At 41.5% G+C, this 23,419-nt stretch overlaps 1 protein-coding gene across 2 annotated transcripts in view; it reads right to left on the bottom strand.

The window, feature by feature from the left end:
• Positions 1–23,419, bottom strand: part of Auts2 (AUTS2, activator of transcription and developmental regulator) — a 1,102,717-nt gene that overhangs the window by 630,313 nt on the left and 448,985 nt on the right. The window lies entirely within an intron of this gene.

Genomic DNA, 23,419 nt, shown 5'->3' with positions numbered 1-23,419 from the left:
TCTCTCTCTCTCTCTCTCTCTCTCTCTTTCTCACACACACACACACACACACACACACACACACACACACACACACACACACCGCCTTTTTTGGAGACAGAGACTCATGTGACTGAACGACCTAAAAGTCGTTATGTATCTAAGGGTGACTGTCAAATTCTGATCTTCCTGTATCTGTCTTCTGGTGACTTAGATTAGAGGTATCAGGTATTATCATACTCGGGTTACGTAGTCCTGGGGACTGAACACAGAACACAGGAGCCTTGCACATACAAGGCAAGCACTCTATCAACCACGTGGATCTCAGGAATGAAACCCAAGTCAACAAGCTTGGTGGAAACTGCCTTTACCAGCTGGACCAGCTTGGCCGGAATCAGTACTATTGCAACAGCCACACTGACCATCAAACCTGCATGTGGAGCATATACTCTGATTCATAAGTGGCATCAGAACTCTCATTCTTGACTGGCAATATAGCTCATTCATAGAATAATTGTACAAAAGTCCGGGTTTGACCTTCTGCACTGTGAAAACACTGCACGGTAACACACGTATCTGTAATCCCAGTGCTGGGGAAGTGGAGGCAGGGTTACCATTAGTTAAAGGTCATCCTTGCTACACAATGAGTTCAAGGTCAGTCTGGAGTACCTGAGTCCCATCTCAAAAGCAAGACAAGACAGGATGTATTATTTAACTGATTCTCTCACAGTGGTAGGCAGAACCATTTTAAAGCATGGATGAAGAAACAACAAAAAACCTCAGAGTTGGGCCAAAATCTAGGACCCAAATTCCTGATTCTATTGCTGTTTGCTGGTTCAATGCTCAGTGCCCAGGCAGAGGATCGCAGAGAACACAGTCACAATTCTGTAGTGTATTACCATCCCCATGGACTTCAGCATGTCTGGGGTGGTGGCGGGTCTTGTAAGACTCAATTCCCTGAATCCACACGGTAGAAGAGAACCTTTTCCTGAAAGTTGTTCTCTCCCCACCATATGCAGGGATGCATGCTCACTAGCAAAAAATTGTACTTTAAAATAAAAGAGTATCAAGGACTATTCCTTATACAAACTTAGCTTAACTAAACCTGGACATTGTACCTTGTCCCTCTTCCATGCTTCTTTATGAAAGGAAAATGATTTTATAACAAGGCCTACAACAGACCTCAGAGGCTCCAATGTCAATTATCTGACTAAATGTTGATCTGGGCTGAGGGCAGAACCCAAGGAGGAAGGCAGGGAATCAGCTGGCTTGCATTCCCCAGGCCCTGGCGGCAAACACACTTAAGTGAATTCTGTTTGGAGAGCTGAACATAAAATCCATTCCCCCACCCCCCGTGCCACCCCTTTTTCCTCCAAAGCCCTGCTCAAGTTTAAAGGAAACTTAGGATTTTAAGCTGTCAGCCAGCTCAATATTTCAAAGACACGGACTGACTACCCTAAGCACTAAAGCTAAACCACAAGATTTCAGGGAAGACGTGCTCATTCCTAATCCCACGAATACATTTTCAAACCAGTATTTTCAACCGCAACCAACGGATCATTTGTGGGTAGCATAAGTAGCTGAGAACTTGTAATCCTTCACCTGGAATTCCCAGCTATTACCTACAAGCAGGAGACAACACAAAGGCCAGGTGTGAGCTTAAACATTTAAAGACCTGAGAAAAATCAATCCGGTTGCATTGATTTGTCCCAGCATCCATGGTGGCCAGCATTAGAAGGCTTTTGCTGTAACACAGGCAAGTGAGAAACCTGACTAGCAAGCTTTCCAGTCTTATGATTGTGTTTATGTGAAAATTTCTATAGCCCCTTCTCTAATTTCACAGGAGGCAACTGAATTAGAGCAAACTAAACAGAATGAGGGAGTTAGTATCCGGCTTGGGTAGTGGTAATTCTATCAACGGAATTATCTTTTATAAAACACAAGAGGCCGAGTTTCCTTTTCATTAGATTTCATTGTGGAAAACATGTTCTCTGTATTCTGGAACTGTGATCTCAGGAGTGTGCCAACTGTTATTAATGACTGAATGGTTAATCTTGATTGTCAACTTGATGGGATTTAGAACTGCCTAGGAGACAAACTTCTGGGCATGTGTGTAAAGAACTTTCTAGACTGGGTGAACTGAGGTAGGAAGCCTCACTATGAATATAGGCAACACAAGTCAAGGGATGAATAAAAATGAGAATGTGAGGGGGCTGGTGCCAGGCTCAGCTGGAGAAGGGCTTGCCCCGCAGGCATGAGGACCTAATTTGGAATCCCAAACACCTAAGTAGAAAGCAAGGCATAGGGGCATGCCTTTCTAATTCCGGTGCTAGGGCACAGAGACAGGAGCATCACCAGGGTTTAGTGGCTAACCAGTCTTACCAGATCACCTGAGTCTGGGTTCAGTGGGAAAAGGCGAGGGGGAGGCGAGGAAAGAAGAAAGTTCTGAACACTGTTTCGGTGAGGTGCCTACACGTGACTTGGATACTGATACCTCTCAGACACTAAAAACTACAAAACTGCTTCTATTAGCCCAAAACATACATGATTCAACGTGTAAAGCAGTTCAATGGATTTCAGAGTTGAAAAGATAGCAGGTTAATAAAGACAGGAAAGTAAGCAAAGATCAATTTCACTACAGAATTGTAAACATAAGCAATCAGGCAATCAGAGTGATCTGACCGATGCCCACATCCTACCAGCAGGTAGGGCAGAAGTTCCATCACACATCAGGAGTCACAGAAGCGCAGTACAGGAAGTACACAACTCCCTTAACAAGGATGATGGAGAAACACAACTCTTACATCCAAAGCAATGAGACACAACACATTCTAGAGGCAAATACAAGGGAACAAAGACTGTGAGTGCAGATTCAAGTTACCTCAAATTCCATGTTCCAATATGGTAACAGTTTGATCAAGATTGTATAGTAGCAGAAAAATGAAGGTAATAACTCAAAGCACTTTTGAAATATATTGGTAAAAAACATCATATATTATGACATATTATGGATTGGAGCAAAACAGAGAAATCTCTATCAGCCTAAGAAGTGATTTGAATGGGTTCTTATCTTGACAAGAAATTAGAGGTATGTATGTACATTCCAAAGAATTCATCTAAGGTTCACAAAGATGTTAGAGATGACAGAGATGCAGAGGAGAGCAGGAAACAGCTCTTAAAGGTGATGTGGATCTGGACTTAGACACTGCAGCCTCTCCACATCACTCAAATTCTAATCATTAATCAGACACTTGCAGACACAGCGGGAGGTGAGGTTCTCAGGCACTTCCCTACACAAAAGCTAATTCAAGACAAAGGAGGGAAGAACTGAGCTGAAAAGACAGGGAAAACACCTCAGCCAGATCGAGCATCCTTGGCACTTAATTTGAATGGAAGAAATATTTCTAAACTCAGAGATTATTAAGACAGGCTGAATTCTGTTGTTAAGGAAATTTTGTTTATAGTGTGGTGTTCAGTAAAAAGGTACCTTTGCAACAATGATGGATAAAAGCCCTGGATGACTGAGTTGCACTTCTCAAACACATTGAGAACAGAATTGTTAGAAGGAGGGCAAACAGATGTGCAGATGAAATCAGACTATCTAGGACTTCATTGTTGAGATTGTTCCATGAGGTTTAACTATCATCTCTACTTTAGTACTAAGATACAGAGTGTATGTGAATGTGTGTGTGTGTGTTCTAAAACACAGTTCTCAAAGTCAGTATGTAACCAAGGACCACCCTGAACTTCTGATCCTCCAGTCTAAACATCACAAGGCCGAGGATTAAAGATGTGCATCAAAATGCCTGGCTTTTAAAAATCTGTATAATAAAGCTTTCTAAATCAAGTATAATCAAATGTATAGAAAACACAATACATCATTGTATATCCTTGCTTTAAAGATTTATTTTACTATTATGTATATGTGTGTCTACATGTATGTCTGTATGTGGGCATGTGAGTACCCACAGAGGCCAGAGAGGGCATGAGATCCTCCTAAGGTGGCACTACAAGTAGTTGTGAACCACCTGATATGAACGCCGGGCATTGAAATTCAGTCACCTGGAAGGGTAGCAGGCGCTATTAACTCCCAAGGCATCTCTCCAGCCCCACATCACTTTTAATTGAAAAATCAAGAGTATATAGAGCTTGTTATAATATAAAATACTTGGGATGACAGCTATCAAAAATTTTATGATATGAACGTTGACACAAAGTTTCTTTCCATCTTGCCATAGTTTTGGACTGAGCTCATTTCAAATCAGATCAAAAATAAAAATCTCATTACACGGACAGTTCCTTCTCTGTCCACAGTCATTTTTGTAAGTTATAACTGTGTGCAGCTCATATCACTGAAGGACTCTTTGATGAAAAGCTGTATCACCTCTGTGGAGACAGAGCTCAATTAGTGTTGGAACTCCTATGATCAATCATTTTTAAAATATTGGTATGTGGAGGTGAAGATGTAGGCTCTAGAATATTTTGGATCCTATGTTATAGACTTCTAGTTCCCCAAAACGCACAAATAAAGATGAACCCTTAGTACTTCAGAAGGGGATTGTACTAATTGGAGTGATTAAGTTCAAAGAGGACACTGGGGTGGCATTCAGAGTAAAAATGTGTCCTCCAAACATCACTCACTGGAAAGTTAAGCATCGGATCAATCCTTTTGACAGGTGAAGCTATAGTTTGAATGACAAATGGCACCCCATAATTTCTCACAGTTGAACACTCAGTTACCACTTGGCTATACTATTTGAGGAGATTATGGAACCATTAGAACATAGGTCCATGAGGTAGGAAGCATATGGCTTAGGTATGACTTTGGGGGTTCACAGCATCCCCCCATTTGCTATTCTCTTTACCTGCTTCTTGTATGCAGATGAAATGTGATCTCTCTGCTTCATGCCCCTACAGCCACGTACTCTCCATCATTATGGACTCTATTGTCCTCAGAAGCTATAATCCAAAATGAACCATGTTCTCCTTAAGATGCCTTTTGTGCCTGGGTATTTTACCACAGCATTGGGAAAGTAACCCATACAGGTGGTTAGGTAACAAGGGCTCTTCACTTCACCCACATTCTGATTGACAGAGCTACTGATGGAGTAGGGATGTGGCGAGTCCCGCCCCTCGAACCCTCTCTCCACCTGGTTTGTTCTCAATCCACTTCCATATGCTAGGATATAACCATAGAGCCCTCACCACGTACTGGCCCACCCTGACACATCCCAGCCTCAGAACCATAAACCTAATGAACACCCATTGCTGATCATTTCTCCAGTCTATGGAATTCTTTTACAAAGAAGAACATGGATGAAAATAAGCACACAGTAATCTATTTTGACCAGTGCACCAAATAAGAAGAAATAAAGGCAACACCGAGAGAGTTACCAGGATCCCCAAACACAGGAGAAGTGCCATGCAAGAAGGCAGTCACCCACAAAAACAAGCACATAGGCCCACCAGATGTCCAAATGGCAAAACAGAACAAAACAAACAAAGAAAAAAAAGTAGGATTTTTCTTTTTCTCTATTCCAGGGATGGAGTATACTTAGGCTCTTGCACAGGCTAAGTAAGCTACTTACCATTGAGATGCATCCCTGGCTTCAAACTTGGACTGTAAGCCTCCAGAGTATGAAAATATAAAACCTTCTAAGATACAGACTGTACTGTTTGTTATAGTAGCACTAGTAAATGAATGCAATCCTTCTCTTTAGGATACAAGCAGCTGGGTGTCATTTTTCCCATCACAGAGGTTAAGACAGTAAAAAAATACAAAGAACCTATCAAACTGAACGTCTCTTTCATTTTTCTTTTTTTAAACCTGAAAGGTTATCACGTGTCACTGACTCTGTGTTTGACCCACACCAGTGAGGCTTTTGTCCCTGCATTGTCTTAAGGTTACTTCTGTCAAGTTGTTCAAAAGTATGCCAAAGACATTTGCGAGAACTCAGGGCAAGGGGCTCTACAACCTGTCTAACTTGTTACAAATAAAATCAGGTCCATTTAATGATAAATAAAATCTAACCTACTAGAGTGGTTAAATGAATATTCCTATGGCCACTCACGACCAGGTTTTAGTCCAGAGTTCTATGCTTGCTCCTCATTTGTTTTTGTTTTTTGATTTGAGACAGGGTCTCCTATAGGTGTCATCTTCAAGTGCAGCCCAGTTTGACCTTGAACTGCTTATCCTACTGCCTGTATCTTCTGAGTGCTGAAATTCTAGGCCTCCACCAGCATACCCAGTATAAAAGGTGCTGCGGCCAAATCTCTAGGATTCCACCCATGACGGGCATTGAGTCCCCACCCTGTCCTTGAAGGATGTAGCAATGCAGAAGAGCTAACCCTTGCCTGGTAACCTTTCCATTCCAAATTCTGTCCCATATCTAAGGAAGCTTATGGGACAGCATGCCTTTCAGGTCAGTCTACATCACCCAATGTTCTTATATGGCTTCATGCATGTACCTACCTTTGTGCATGCACTTGGCTCTTGGACAGAGAGAGACCTGGTCCTAACGCCTGCTTGATAATCTGAGTGCTAGAGATTCCAGAGTTATGAAAGGCTATTTTCCTGATATGTGCCAGTAGGCTCACGGGCAGGTAAAGTGAAGAGAGATGTACAAGAGTTAACTCAGTCTTTCTTCTGGAAACAGCGACCATGTGTAATTTAAGTTATTTCAAAGAATCAGGTATAGTAAAAATGAATGGAAAAGTAGCATATAATTACTGTTAGGTTAAGAAATCATACTTCTGGCATTTGAGATTTTTAAAAATACTTGTTCTGCAAAAGGTCAAAAACCACTAAAAGAAGTTAATGGTTCTCTAAGTATTACATGTCTAAGTATTACAAGATTGCTACTCTAATAATTTAGATGATATGAGGCATTTAAGGTTCTGATTTACTTTAATAACAGTTTCTTTTTAAAGATTCTTTTCTTGTTTTGTTATAGTTAAACCCAGCTGTAATATTTTTTTCTTATATATCTTACAATGGTAGACACCTTCAAAAACATGTACTGCAAGGTGGAGGAGATGTAGCTCAATAAACTCTTGCTTACCATGTGTGAGTATCTAGACTCAATACTTTGCACCATGAAAAAGAAAAAGAAAAAAAAAACAAGTCTGCTTATGGGGCTAGGGATGTATCTGGTTATCAGAGTCTTCCTTAGCACACAAGAAGCCCTGTGTTGCAAACTTAGTTTAGCACATACCAAACTAGTCATGGCGGCATGTTCTTGGAATACCAGCATTTGCCAGGGAGAGACAGAAAGATCAGAAGTTACAGACCATCTTTATCTAAAAAACAAGTTCAAGGCCAGCATTAACTACGTAAGGCCCTGTTTCCCCACAAGTAAAATTGTGCAATCAAATGCTAATTGCTGAATATTAATGGCAATATTTACAAAAGTAACTCAATCGATTATACAAGTAAAAAGAAAAACTAATGCCCTAAGAAACTTTTTGAATGGAGATAATAGAAGATTTTTCTTGTCATATTACAGACAAGTTTAAGTGAACTGGGAAACACACATTCCTCAAAAAATACTAACTGAATTACCTCTGAAGTTACAAGGAGTCCTTTAAACAGTAAGGAAGGATGGTCCTCAAACCCTATACTGGCTTCTATCTATCACGATCTTACTAGCCCTGGCATCTAAGGGACCATGGCCAGAGGCTCAGAGACACACAGTAGTGATATCTTACTGTTTCAGAAAATGGAAAGTTAAATAATACATCCCAGCTTTAACCTAGGTAAAATAATGCACAGAAGATGATAATATATAGTCTTAACTTATAGGCAAGGAGGTATAGGGAGTGTATGCAGTATTTTGGTTTTCCTTTTTCACCCCAGCTGACATGATGAAATACTTCAACAATAGTAACTAGAGGTGGGGGGGTTATTGTGACTCATACTTCGGGAATATAATCCATGATGGTAGGGAAATCAAGATAGTAGTAGCTTGACGGAACACATTACAGGGCATCCAAAGCCAGGAAACAGAACATGCCTATGATCAGCTTTCTATACCCATTTGACACAGTCCAAGACCCCTAATCAGGAAATGGTACTGCCCACAATTAAGGATGGATTAGAGACCAATTGAGATAATGAAGATAATCCCCCTTAGGCAGGCGGCAGGGGACCATCTCCCAGGTGAGTCAAGATGCTCTGAAGTTGACAATTAACACTAACGAAGATCACACACGGAGAACTATAAACTTCCCAGGCAACATGAATTCTTGCCCAACACACACAGCATTTCAATGGGATGGAAAAAGACTCACTACTCAAGCAAAATTTCCAACTCTTGTTAGCATTTTAGCTGATCTGCATGAATTCATTAGAAACTTGTTAATGTTCCTAACTACGAGGGGAAAAATGACAAATCTTAGCACTAGAAGCCTGGAAAGTATAATCTGTATCCCGTGTAGAGGGAGATATTTCTTCCCACTGTAGGCCCACTTGTGTGGCAATTTGCTATACTCGGGGTAACATTAGTTGAGCTTTTCATTTTGAGGGCAAGAGCACTGAAGGCAACTTTCTTTCCTATTGCTTTGATAAAACACTCTGATCTGAAGAAACTCAGGAGGAAGGATTAATTCCATCCTACAGGTCAGACCTTGTCACTGAGGGAAATCAGGACAGGAACTCAAGGAGGAACTTGGGAGCAGAAACCATGGGGCGATACTGTTTGCTGTCTGAAAGGCTCAGGATTAGCTTGCTTTTCTTCTACAGCCTAGAATGACCTACCCAGGGGTGGTTGACACCCGTGGTGGGCTGGGTCCTCTTACATCAAGTCACTTCAGGAAAGTCCTTACAGAAATGGTCACGTCTAATGAAGGCAATCCCGAATTGAGACGCTGATCTCAGATGAATGTAGGCTGCATCAGGATGACAAAGCTAACTGGGACAGGAAGAATGTACAGATGTTTGCTCTCAACACAGGGGACAGGGCTGGCATCTGCAGAGTCTGTTCCCTGCTCCTGAAGCAATGACGGTAACACAGGTTTTTCTCCGTGTTTTCCAAAATACTACTCAGGCGTCATGCAATCTAAACCAGAAAAAATGTCTCTACCAAATAACACAAATGTGAGACTGCTGCGCATTATTTCTGGGCACCACAAATGTACACATTAAGGAACACCTCTCAGTTCTCAGGCTGAGGGCTCTGGACATAAAGAAAAGTCTATGTCAAGAAAACTGCCCATACGAGCTGAAAACTGCACCAGCCATCTTCAGCTTCTCAGAGAAGACACAGAGGACAGTAGAAAACAATGGATACCTTAAAACTTAAAAAAAAGAAAAAAAAATACTTTCTTTCCTTTGGAACTCTGTCTAACCTCTAGACGGGAGGGATGGTTCAGAAGACCCAGATTTAATTCCCAGCCCTCACAAGTCAGCTCACAACCCGATTTAGGGATTATGCTTCCCTGTTCTGGCTTCTGTAGGCTCTGCATGCATATGGAAACAACACCATACAAACAGACTGAAAATCTTTTTAAGATATGGTCCCATATAGCTTAAAATGGCATTGAACTTGAGAGCCACACACCTCTACCTTCCAAATGCTGGGATTTCAAGCATGCAACACCATACCTAAAGGGTATATAGTGTTGAAGACAGAGTTGTGGTCTTTCTCACTGCATCATAGGAAGAGTTAACTTGGCTTCTGCGTCTTAAACTCTCTACAGAGAGCAGAGGGAGAAAAGGGTAGGGGGGATACAAAACACACACACTGGGTTTATATAAAAAATGACAAATCAGTCATTCAAAGCACGGGTACGCTTTAAAATTCTTTACTTCCCCATTCCAAATTCCCAACACTCCAAACGGATCAAAGTTTTACAGATTATTCCTCAAAAAAGAGAGAGAGAAGAAACACAAATTAATAACTATTTAAGCATTCTGTTTCATCATGATAACAAACAGATGGTTTTAATATTCTAGAGGCTAATTCCTGAACAATTAAAAACACAGCAAGACATTAACATCTAATGAAACATTTTAACTACCAGTGTATGCATCTGCCATTAATTCCCACACAGTGAGGTCGTGGATCTCCTCAATCTGTTCTTTATTAAGGAAAGTTTCTACACTCTGAATTTAGTGAAGTAGAGAATTAACAACTGTTTGTAATCAGCAATCAGCAGGCTATTTCACCAATGTGTACTGAAGCTGCGTACACTATAAGGCTTAAATTTATTCTTATGATGGCTTTGATGTACACACTCTGGCAAGCTAACAGAATCAACTTTCCAGTCGAGAACTCTTCTACCCAGAAACGAAATCAAATGAATGCAGTATCAACTTTGATGTACCACAAAATCCCTCACTGGGCTATGACCAGAAAAGATGCAAAGATTGAATAACTCACTTAAATTTGTGATTCAAATTGCCCAGGAACTGTCCAGACTGCAGCTTCTACGTGTGTCTGATACTTGACGTGTGTGAAGTCAAGTTTCAGAATAACAGGACAGAGGACAGGGTGTGCTACATTCTCACATCTGGAGGGGTAACACAAGACAAGCAGTTACCAGTAAGCTGGCTTCATTTTGTGTCAACATGACCCAACGTGTGTGGGTCAATGTTGGGTCTTCTAAAACATGGTATTTTAATAACGGCACATAACTCATTTAAGTATGTGTGTCTGTGTATGCACATGTGCACAATACCAAACAAGGCCAGAAGAGGGTGTGAGGTACCCTCACACTCATGTTACTGGCAGTAGTGAACCATCTGCCATCACAAGACTAGTATGTATTCTTTAACAGCAGAGCAATTTTCTTTACTCCCACAAGTTAACCGATAGAATCTCTGCATACATTGTCTGAAGTAAGGTGTTCCCCTTACACACAAAGAAATCCGAGGGTCTAAAGTAAAATGCTCAGGATGGAGAGGAACGCTGAGCCTAGAACACACAGGGATCATTGATCTATGTATACACACTTGGTTCAGTATCCTCAGTTTGAGTCTATTGTGTACCCATGCAGTTGTTTACCACTTTAGGGCTAAGTGGAGTCAAACAAATTAATACCTCCTATTTGTAGAAAGGTTTTCTCATCCAAGACTCAGACTCATTTCCAAAATAGTATTCTGTCACCACAGGTAATATCATATTTGACAGGTAACACAGACACATTGCATTCAAGAACAACAGCTTGGCCGGGCGGTGGTGGCGCACGCCTTTAATCCCAGCACTCAGGAGGCAGAGGCAGGCAGATCTCTGTGAGTTCGAGGCCAGCCTGGTCTACAAGAGCTAGTTCCAGGACAGGAACCAAAAGCTACGGAGAAACCCTGTCTCGAAAAAAAAAAAAAAAAAAAAAAAAAAAGGAAGAATAAGAAGAAAAGCAGCTTGTTTCTCTGGGTAAAAACTGCATACAGAGATTGATTTGGTGACCAAATATTTGTGTAAATTGAGATACGATCACTCTGGCATATCTGAAACAGAGAAAGGGAAACTGTACAAACACATAATGTGAGTGAGTTTATGTGTGTGTGTGTGTGTGTGTGTGTGTGTGTCTATGTGTCTAAGACTCCTGCTATGTCCTCTTGCCAGCAAGATGCTCCTGCCTCATCCTTGCTGGTTGCTGCAATCACAGGTGTCTGTCACTATGTCACACAAATAATCATCATATATCTTCATTAGTAGTACTATGATGATGTCTTTCAATTCTGAATGATAAATACATGATTTGATGAAGCTAAATATTAATAGATATTAACTATGGTAAAATGAAAAATAAATTGAATAATATTGTTTAAAATTTCTTTAAATAATGACTTAATAGTTGAACATTTTGGTTCTCATTTTTGCTTGAAAAATGGTCTCAATGTGGAAGAAGTGGGCCTTAAACACTTTGTAATCCTCCTGCCTCAGAATCTCAAATACCAGGATAATACATATGGTCACTGATGAATTCTTTAACAGAAATTTATGGAGTGGGGAAGGCTCATGTTGGGAGGGAAAGTAATTAAGAGTAAATTTTCATTTATCTCAGTCATCTGAAGAAATAAATTGGAATAAAATAAACAGATGGGGAAAAGTATAATCAAATGAAATCGATTTTTATTTCTTACTCAAAATCTGTAATGCTTAAGATTCTTTTCTAGTTCGTAACTTAGGCCTTACTGAAACTAAGGATGCTCCTGTCTCAACATGCACCATAGACCCTCCTTTATCTGTTACTGGGGATGGAACTCAGGGCCTTGTGCAAGCTATGCCAGCCCTCTACCGGCTGAGCTGCCTCGGGCTCTGCATATGTGTAATTCTCAGTCTCTAGAAACAGTCCCCAAAGTAACATTTAAAAAGTCATTTTAGAGACCCACCTCCACCGTTTTATGGGAGGAGGGGGGATACCGCACCGTTTTCTTTCTTACATTTTATTTATTTTTTTGGCAGTTCTTATGAAAATTCATAAGCCAGATGGCATTCAATAAATGTAAAGAGCTCAAGAATTTGGTTTTATAGAAAAACATCAATTAGCGTAGGAAAATTAGCAATTAAGCAATCATTATACAACATATATCAATATTACTAACGAGTGCACATATACACTAAAATTCCACATGAACTCTTTCAAAAGCAGACAGATCTGAGGAACTGCTACTTCCTCCAAAAGCTTACCCCAACTTCCTCACAGCTGTCCTTGGGTTTCACACTTCCCATTAGAACACTTCCTGGATCTCCTCAGCAATTGACCTCCGACCGGGATCGTTTATTGCTTGTTATTTTAAAACTTTTCAACCTCTCTACTCTCTCTGCGCATACAATTTAGCTTAATCCTTTCGAATAAAAGAATGGGATGGCCATCAAAGCTCTCTAAGCCCACAGAGCTATGCGGTCAGAGCTATGGGTGAATCGAAAGACAAATTTCAGCCATAAAGGATTTAAGAATCAGTTCAGAAGACAGTCTAACATACACCGATAATGTGTGCAATCATCATGAGCTCTTATTCCAGCTGAGTCTATCAATGACGGCGAGACGCTTCGGAAGGAACTATGACTGGTGCCTATAGAATGTTTATGGACGAGGAACATGGCTCGGTTAGTGAAGACCCTGCTCTACAAGTATTGAAGCTCGGAGACCAGATGACCATCATCACTCCTACAAAAAGCCAAGAGAGGAGACACATGCCTATAACCCTAGTGCAAGGGAAGCAGAGACAAGAGGATTCCAGGACTCATCTTCCAATGTTGTCTAGTCTCGTCTAGTCAGAGAAGTCCTGGTTCAGAGAGACCTTAGATATACAGTAGAACGTGAAAGAGGAAGACAGGCATTGGCAGCCTCTGGCCTCCACAGGTGCAGCCATGGGGCATGTGCACCCAAACATACACCATACAACACATGTGCACACGCGCGCACACACACACACATTATATAGTAAAAATAATAAAAAAGTTTTTGACGGTAATATATAGGAATATATCTCAAATACTGAAGACCAACCAGACGAAGAACTGATTATTGGAAGAAATTATTGAATAGTGAAAAATGTTTTAAAGGCTAAGACCTTCTATAGCTCTGGGATACTCTCCAAAATATAAATTTGTTTGTCACGTTTACTTATGCTCCTCTAACTGATTTTTGGTACTGCCTTAATGCCAACAACATGTTTTTAAAAATATAATTCCCTTGGAATACACATATGGTTGCATATGTAAGGGGCCAACAGGTGAATATGGAGAAAAAAAAAGTTTATATCAATGACGCTCTATTTTCCTATCTGTTAGTGTGGAAAAACAAACTGGAAGCAACATAGGGAAGAAAGGGTTTCTATGGCTTACAACTCAAAGTCAAAATCCACCAGTTAGAAAAAACAAAAAGGAACTCAAGGCAGGAACTATACAGAAATCAGGCTTACAGGCTCACTGTCTCACAAGGAATTATTAGCTAGCTTTCTTGTAGGACCCAGGACCACCTGACTAGGGATGATGCTGCACACAGTGAATTGGACCATCCTGTATCAATTAGCAATCAGGATATTACTATGAATATGCCTACAGCTCAATCTGATAAAGGCAATTTCTCAGCTGATACTTTTTTTTTCTGTGATCCTAGGCTTTGTCAGATGAACAGATAATGATACTAGGCCATACATTTTTTTTATCATTTACATTCTGAATGCTAATGAAATGTTTTCTACATAGTGACTAGAAATAGTACCACAAGAAAATATTTATAATATGACTTCTCCAGATAAATCTTGAAATTTAAATATGCTTGTGAAATAACAGTCATTTTTACTCTAAGAAGGGTCAATAATTGATATACATACTTTTTCTGTCCTACAAATATCAACAGGTTAGATGTAAACGTTGTATGTGTACACGTGGAGACCAGAGGTCCCTAAGAAGCCATCCACCTTGTATGCTGAGGCTGGCTGGCCAGTGAGTCCCAGGGATCCTCCTGTCTCAATACCATTGATTACAAGTGTGTATCCCTAGGTATGGCTTTCTTCGGCTACCATGCTTAGTTGTATTAGCTTCATAGTAACTTCTCTGGGAAGATAGTAACATGTACAACCATCAAAATACCCTGCACTCAGGAAAATGTAAACAGTCTCCTTTCTACCACTCTGTGTGTTGTGTTTGCATTGGTCTTGCTGTGTGTTAAGCCCATGACTTCTTCAGCATAGCCACCCTCAGTGTTCTTTCTCATAACTGTTTCCTGAGTCTTGGTCTCTCAGCAGCCTGGAACTCTCTAAGCAGGACTGGAGAGCCTGTCCCTGTCTCCTGAACACTGGGATTACAGTAAGTCTTGTTTTTTTTGTTTTTTTGATTTTCGAGACAGGGTTTCTCCATAGCTTTTTGGTTCCTGTCCTGGAACTAGCTCTTGTAGACCAGGCTGGCCTCGAACTCATGGCACACGCCTTTAATTACAGTAAATCTTCTGTATGAACAAACTCAGAACCTTGCTCTTGCAAGGCAAGCATAATGCTTTCTTGACTAAGCCACCTTCTCAGTTCACTTTCTTAGACTTTGAAGGTAGGCAGTGGGAGGAGGAAGAGAGAGGAAGTGCCAGGGAGTCAGGGAAAAGAAAAGAGAGGAAGTAAGACTGAGATTTGTTTTTCAATAGATGTTAATAAAGTGATATAAACAGTCAAAAGATCTGGCCTTGGTCTATGGACCACGTGATTCAAACCCATCATAAAAGGATGTACAAGTATCAGCCAGCAGTTAAAAGGAAAAAAAATCTGGAAATAAAGAGAGGAAAAAAACAAAAACAGGTCACAACCTGTGGATTGGTAAGGTCAAGGCGAAAAAGGAGGCATGACCTGAATACCAGATGCAGGTAATCAAAGTCAACTACAACCTTCTTACATAGCTTTTCACTCCCTCCCCCTAATTTTCCTATTTTTGTTTTGAATAAGAAAGAAAACCTAGTGCAACCCCAGGCTGTAAACCGCCAGTACATCACAGCTAGCCATGGCAACAGCTGCAGCGCTTGGCTGTAATAAACTGGTACAATTTAATAGCTTTTATTGTTCTGCGGTGGTGTCTGAGCATAGCCGCTTTCCCCTCCTAGGATTCCAGGGCCCCGCAAGGGCAGCAATGAGAGGAGATCTCATTTACCTAAAAGCACTTATAAATTTTTAATTTGCTTTAACAAGTAAATTAACAAGTCCCTCATTCAGGCAAGTTTTATGGCTTCTTGCCACTTGGGAAAGGCCGTAAAAGTTTTATAGATAATCCAGAGCTACTGAGACTGCTCATAATAAATTGTCTGTTTCCTGTTATTTTATCAAACCATTGGGCTTCTAATGACTTAAAGTCACAGTTTCCTTATATTCTGGCTTTTTATGAGGCTATATTTATAAACTCCAAAGAATACCTTAAATTATACTAGGCCCTTGCTAATCATTACAGAGACTTTTTTTTTCTTTTTAAATGGGAACTTACCTTCAACTCAAACCGGGCTAATAAATGTCGTGACATGTTTAGAAGGCAGGATGCTGATTCTACACATTGCTTAGGGAACTTCCTGTGCCAGATTTTCCATTCGTAAACAAGGTGGAGAAATCTGCAACCTGTATAGACCCACGTAAGGCACAAAGGAACTTTCTAGAACCCTGCATTTTATCTACTACGGAGCAGTTTAAAAGACATAAATAGACAATCTGGTACAAGCACTGGACCCTGCGTGCTATAATACCATGCTAGGCAAAATGTGCCCACTGGTGACATAGTGGCATGGCTGTTATTGCGTAACCAACTGCTTTCTTATTTGATTTGAGGTTTGCTCCTTAGAAGAAAATTGGTTCCTGGTATTAAAATTGTAAAATTGGAAAAAAAAAACCACCTAAAATAAAGTAAGGTCAGGTCTGTCAAGACTCTAAGGAGGAACCTAGACATGATATATCAGCTGTGGTTACCTGTAAAAGACTAAGCCAGTTAAAACTCAAACATGAATGGAAGAGATTTCCCAAGGCCAAACCCTGGATGGTGAAATAATGGAAGTTGATGGCTATCTACCAAGGAAGAGTCCTGCGTGTGCGTGTGTGCGTGTGTGTGTGTGTGTGTGTGTGTGCGTGCGTATGTGTGTGTGTACATATGTGTGTGTGTGTATGCATAAGCACCCATGCATGTTTTGGACACTGTCAGGCTGATTATGTCCCAGGGCATATACACAAATGGGCAACAGGGGTTATATAAGAAAAAAAAATAAAACCAGTGAGCCATTTTATTGTTTTGTTTTTGTTTTTTTGTGGTTTGTGTCTGAAATGCTCTACAGATGTTCATGGTTTGAAAGCATGTCCCCCAGCAGATGGTGCCATTGGGGTTAGGCTGTGGAAGCTGTATGAAGCAGGACACTGGCAAAAGGAGAATTTTGACAGCTATAACCAGGTCCGGTTCTAGTCACCTCTGATTCCTGGTAACCCATAATGAGAACAGTAGCCATTGCTACACCTGCCTGCAGCCATGCCTTCTGCTTTGGGATACACTGAAATATCTGGTCTAGTGAATCGCATGTTGGGTCTGTCAGGAATTATGGTCACAACAAAATTAAAGTAAGCATTAAAGGATCTTAAAGGAAAGCCACATCCACCACCCCACCCCCACCTTTACCCAGAATGCCGAAGAACAGAGTATGGCAGCACACACCTATAATCACAGAGATCAGAGGGAAGAGGCAGGAGAAACGCCACAAGGAGGAGACCAACCTGGCCTATACTGTGAGTTTCTTGACATCCAGTCCAACATAGCAAGACCCTGTATCAAAAAATTCAAATGGCCACACAATGGCATTAAAGTTCACCCAGATGTGACATCCAAATAAGACAGAGGTAAATTCCTAATTCATTCTTATGAATTATGCATTTGATTCCAGAAAGGACAACTTCACAGAATCATATAACCCAGTGCAAGCAAGAGTCATTGTTTATGTCTTAATTCGAATAAAATATTTTACTTTATGAGTATGGATATATTGAATGCACATGTGTCTATGTGCTATAAGAGCTAAGCCATCTCTTCAGCTTGAAGGTTCGCTATTTAAATGACTGTTCTTGTGTGGCCTCATTTTTAATCCCACTCTTCATTATATCATCTTGTTCAGTGCTGCGTAAAATGGAGGTCACGGCCAGGTGTGAGAACGCAGTCACTGAGAACACATTCACAATATTCCGTGTCCTCCCTGGGGAGGGGTGTGTGTGCAAACGACACAGGGCAGAAGTAGAAAAAGGATGTATGACCGCAAAGATGGGCGACAGTGTTGCCCAGCATCACCTCTAGAGCAGTGCACACAAATTGACACCAACTGTTGCAATTGGTTTGAAATTGTTCTTTTGATACAACCGCCACATACCTGGGAAGAGATTCTCAATAAAGGAATAATCAGAACAGGTTGGACTCTGGACATGCCTGTAATAGAATAGCTTGCTTATATTACCTGAGGTGGGACGGCCCAGCCCTTTGTGGGTGACACCATTCTAAGAATTTGAGGCCTGGGCTCTGCAAGCATAAAGGAAGCCTGCTGATCACAGGTGTGGATGCATTCCTTCACTTAGTTCTCTCTGCTCTGGACTGGGGACATCATGTGACCAGATTCTTCAAGTTCCTGCCACCTGTTGAACACCCTGGCACTGTGAGCTAAAATAAACTTTCTCCCTTATAGCTGTTTCTGTCAAACTATTTTATCGCAAAGTGAGACACGAAACGAAAATATCGTTATTCTACCTTGAGGAAAGGCTCATTTCTAAGTTAATTCCAGGACTGCATTCTAATTCTTTCAGGACACTGCTAAAATGAAAGAAATCATTTCTGTAGTTTTTCTTGGACTAGAAGAAAGGATTCATCTTTTTTTTTTTTTGTTTGGTGGTGAAAAAGGGTATGAAATACACTTGGATTCTGCTTTATATCCCATGATACTTAATCTTCCTTGACAACATGACTGCATTTAGAATCACCTAAGAGATTGAGGCATGCTTCTGGGGGGGGGGTCTCTGTGACGGTGCCTCCAGAGGTCAGGAATAACCAGCTCATGGTCTGGGATACCAGAGAGAATAAAAGGGAGTGGGGGTGAGGATAAAAGAGGAAGAACTCTGAGAATGACAGCATTCTCTTTTCTCTGCATTCTTGGCCATTATGGTATGAGAAACTCTACCACTTTCTTCAGCGGGATAGAATGAACCCTCTAAAACTGTGAGTCAAAATAAATCATGTTTCCCTCAAGTTGTTCTGTCAAGTATCTGGCCACAGGATTAAAAAGAGTTAATGAAAGCTTACTCACAGTTCCATACAAATCCTTAAATGATAAGTATTAAGTAAAAACAGTGCAAACACCTCGCTGCTCTTTTATAAAGTATATTTATATTAATGATCCCATTCAATGTTTATAGCCCATCTGTACAGATATTTTATTGCTTTGAGCCTGTCCCAGAAAAGCAGACTCTCCTGGTTCATGCAGAAGCAACACAGCTCTTGAAATGTGGAGATTCCAGGGCAGTAGAGGCTCTCACAGTTCCATCAGGGTTTATAAATAGGTACAGAGCAGAATGTTCTGGAACAAAATCCTCCTGCCTAAAAAATGTGACAAATGAAATGTCCAGAGCTGCTGCAGGAATCAGGGGCTTTGTTCAACTCCAAAAGTAAACTCAACCAGTTTACTCTTCAGAAATGATACTATTTTGAACAGAAATGAGGAAAGGTTTTGCTTCTTTGATAACTCCATTACGAACAAAGTTTAGACCACATACAGGGACTCAGTCAGTTCTTGTTGAACACAGGATAACATGAAACTTACAGGTTTGTAATTAGTTTTACTTGTTTTTGTTTCTCTCTCTCTTTCCAGTATGGCAAAGATTGTTATTCTTGTCTCTCTTTTGAAATAAATATTTAGGTTGCAATTATTTCTTATCAGGGGAAAGGTACTGCATTTCACAGTGCACATACACTGAGACAAGCCAGACAAGAACTTACAAGAGTCTGATGCCTTCTTGTACTATGTGGATTCTGGGAGTCAAACTCAAGTCACCAGGTTTGACGGCAAGTGATTTCTTTGTATACTGAATCTTCCTGCTGGTGATTTCTTTTCCTTTTAATCATGCTATTTCACAGTGCCTAGTAAACTGCAGGCAAATAGTAAATACTCAATATATGTTTGTTAAATGAATGTACAAACTCATGTATGACAGTACTAACTTCATACATGGACTGGCACAGTTTCTCCAAAATAACAGCCCTTCCCTAAGGGATCAGTAACACGACCCTATACATGAATAAAGGGGCCTTTAGGTGGGTTTCAGGAAATAAACAGAAGATGTTATAGGTATGTGATTCTGCACATCTGCAAAGAAGTCTTACATACACGAACATATATATGAGCAAATATACCCTTAATCTGCAATCTAATCCTCTTACATTGACTGGCAATCACCTTTCATGACTCGAAATCATTAAAAACTATTTGCCTAGCCCTCTGCCTGACTACAACAGGAAGCATGCCAGATGCTGTGTGTGCAGCAGTGAGCAGGAACATTGCTTAGCTGCACCTAAGTTGTTTAGTACTGGGGAGTTTTTCAGTTCACGTTTCAGGTTAATCTTTTCTTCTCTAAGAACAGAATATCCTCTTTGCAGATCTCCCTGGGGGCTTGGTATTTGCAACATCAAACAGAACACACAAACCATTGCACCCACTTTCAAAAGCCTATTACACTGTCAACTGGCTTCCTAACTGCAACCAGGGGAGAAGGCTTACAGACTCCTAAGCCCCTTTCTTCCCCCTAGGCAGCTGGAAGGGAGTCATAATTTCTTCAAGCTACCACTGCATTTTGTTTCACTAAAGAACTCCTAATAAGGCGGGCAACATTCCAAGGAGGAAAAAAAAGCAACATGAACTAACTATAAATCTCACCTCCCTTTTCTTTCTTACACTCTCTCAAACTTTCGATTGTTGGCAAGCTCTGAGGATGGGGGACTGTCATGCATGGCTACCAATGACCCTTTTCCACACTGCTTAATGAATCACAAAATGCAGGTCCACAAGCAAAGAGCTGTGGTAAGATGTCCGCATGCCTCCTAACTTGTGTTTTAGCACTCCTCTGGGGATATCCAGGAGAGGCGAGAGAAAAAAGGAAACAGATACAGGTTTTAAACATCCAAATCAAACAAGTTATGCTCTCAGTGTCTCTTTTGCATTGCTAAAATCTATCCAAAGAAATATAAGCTTGGGGGAAACAGTGTCAGCATGTGCCAGCAGGGACAAACTTGCTTAACTATGGACAGGGTTCAGAAACACCTCTTCCAAAGGGACACCAGCAATGAGTTCCAGATAGCAGAAGGTTTCTGAAGCATGGAACAGTATGTCATGAACTCCCCTAGACAGACAAACAGAAATGAGTGCGCGCGCGCGCGTGCACACACACACACACACACACACGATGCGAGATTCCCCAGGACACACACAAATCCATTTCTGCTCTGTCCAGGTCCATGATTCCTTCTGTTCTTGAAACTTTTCACAGTTGTTCTTGAAGGAAAAAGGAAAAGTCATCACACAACAATACACTGCAGACAGGGAAGTCATGGAAGAACAAAGAGGAAAGGTCAGAGAGAATGAGACAGAGACAGCACTTGTTTGATCAAGAGATACACACGAGGAGCTGTTTAGTAGCATGTTTACTTAGCATGTATGACGCCTGGGGTCCCATTCCCAGCCCCATAAAAACCCTAAGTAAGATGGTTTATGAACAACAATCTCAATACAGAAGGGCAGGAAAAAAGAGGATCCAAGGTTCCCAGCCATCCCTGGCTACACAGAAAGTTCAAGCCCGGCCTTTGCTACTTGAGACAGTCTCAAAAGGCAGAGCTGCACATCTGTGCAGACTGAAGGAAGGGATAGACAACAAAAGAACTCCAGGGTTTCCTTTATTTGGCCCCTAAGTACTTCCTCTGGGGGTGGGAGGTGGGGTGCTGGCCTGACACAGCTGTGAAAGGCTCAGCTTGGTAAGGAGTAGTTAAGACATGCAGGCACTAAATAAATTCTGGGGGCAGCCTTGAGAGACCATTGATTCTGCTCCGCCACAGAAGTGCTATATTCTCACGCTGATATACTCTATAAACAGCTTACACGTTCTACGCCACCTGTGTGTTACTGAGGGTCACTTCTCTTCTGATCCGACGTCTCCTGGCCTTGAGCCCAGGTGGCCTAGCAGCTGAAGACGGGTGACTGACCCCGTGTGAAATACATTAGACACGGCTCACCTGTACATGCCCTTCTTCTCTCCTAATCTCCTCGCTCTCCACTTCGGAGTTCATCTTTCAACCTAAAAGTTGATAAGAAATGCATCCACTGTGGATAATTTCTTCCCTCTGGAGAAGAGTTGGTTTTGTTGTTGGTTTGTTTTTTTTTTCCCCCTCCTCTGTTACAGAGTGCTGGCCATCACAGTGGAGGAAGCAAGACAGTCGAATCATCATCCATTCTAAGTATTTTTTTTTAATTTATTTTTAATCCAACTAAAAATGTGTTCTAGATGTTTGGGTGTGACTGAGCCAGGAAGAGATTGCCACCCAGAACTTTTGATTTTTATTTAACGACTCATTTGTATAACCCCAATGATCGGAGGAGCCAGCAGACCCCAAAGAGATTGGCAGCTGCGGTTCTGTCAAGTTGGAAGGTTATGTCAGCTGCCAAGTCTGCAAAGCGAGCTCAGCACAGCAAGGAAGCAGAGAGAGATTGGTTACAGCCGTAAGTAATTGATCTGTCTGAAAATACGGGCTAGGAATCCTGGGATTAATGCTCCAGCTCCAGCTGGGCTGCACTGCTCTTTTCCCTCCGGCACTCTGACAACAAAAGCCGGCCTCCTTCTCCAGGGACAAGACATTTTTATTAAAATCTTTATACAACTTAGCAGCAAAGACTCTGCAAAAGCGTCCTAGAGATCTGAGGAGGAGGGGAGGCACAGGTTCCAGTCCTGAGGAAACCATCCCACAGTACCCGCCCCCCCCCCCCCACGTTTGATCTGGTTTTCATTTCAAAGCAGTCAGCAGCCAGTGGCTTCCCCTGGCCAAATGCACTCATCCTCCCTGGCTCTGCAGAACTCTGCAGAAGGCAAGAGAGAGGGAGCTAGGGGAGTGGTGCGCTTAGCTGGAGAGATGTGGATGAGGAGAGCTGTGGAGAGCTGCAGGCGAAAATAAAGTGGGAAGGCGTCCAAAACTGCAGCTGCGCTGGCCCATTAAAAAGCTGAGACTCATTCTGTTGTTCGACCCCACGCTTAGCACCGCATAACTATTCATCAAAGAAATTTCAGTGCAATTAATTAAATTATTCCCATGTCTGGGCTGCAGAGTCGTTATTCCAATATCAACTTTCACTCACTCGCTCTTAAGCTCGTGTTTGCATGCCAAGTCACTACTCTGGGGTTGTCCAGTCTCAATAAAGCTGTGCTCCTCGTCGCTCACACAGGCTATCATTTCTCTTTTTTATTGCCATTTATTTTCCACGAGGACTCTGCTGCCAGGATACTGGCAGGACTTCCAGTATATGGTTGTAATGAAATCTACCGCAGACACTTAACGCGGGGTGAGGATGGAGCTCGGCTCATGTGAGGCTGTAATATAATAAATGCTTTCAGAAAGAGGATTTTTATCAGCTCAGAAATAGAGTGTGGTATCCCTCTCATACTGAGTGCAGGAAAAAAAAAGGTGGAGTCATTTGAAAATTCCTGTCATAATAAGTTTATGGCTGGAATATGCCTAATGTGAGAGATGTGAGCTGGAGCACAGACTGCTATTGGTCTGTCGGGGTGGGGGTTACTAAGAAGGGGAAAGCTTTGAAAAAAATCTATTGTGATTTGATGTCTTTAAAACAACCATCTTTGCCGGGCGGTGGTGGCGCACGCCCTTAATCACAGCACTCGGGAGGCAGAGGCAGGCGGATCTCTGTGAGTTCGAGACCAGCCTGGTCTACAAGAGCTAGTTCCAGGACAGGCTCCAAA

Source organism: Microtus ochrogaster, chromosome 2 (genome assembly GCF_000317375.1).
Source record: "Microtus ochrogaster isolate Prairie Vole_2 chromosome 2, MicOch1.0, whole genome shotgun sequence".
NCBI classification, from domain to species: domain Eukaryota; kingdom Metazoa; phylum Chordata; class Mammalia; order Rodentia; family Cricetidae; genus Microtus; species Microtus ochrogaster.
Note: the sequence above shows the minus strand (reverse complement) of the source record. Positions and strands in the feature narration are given on the sequence as shown.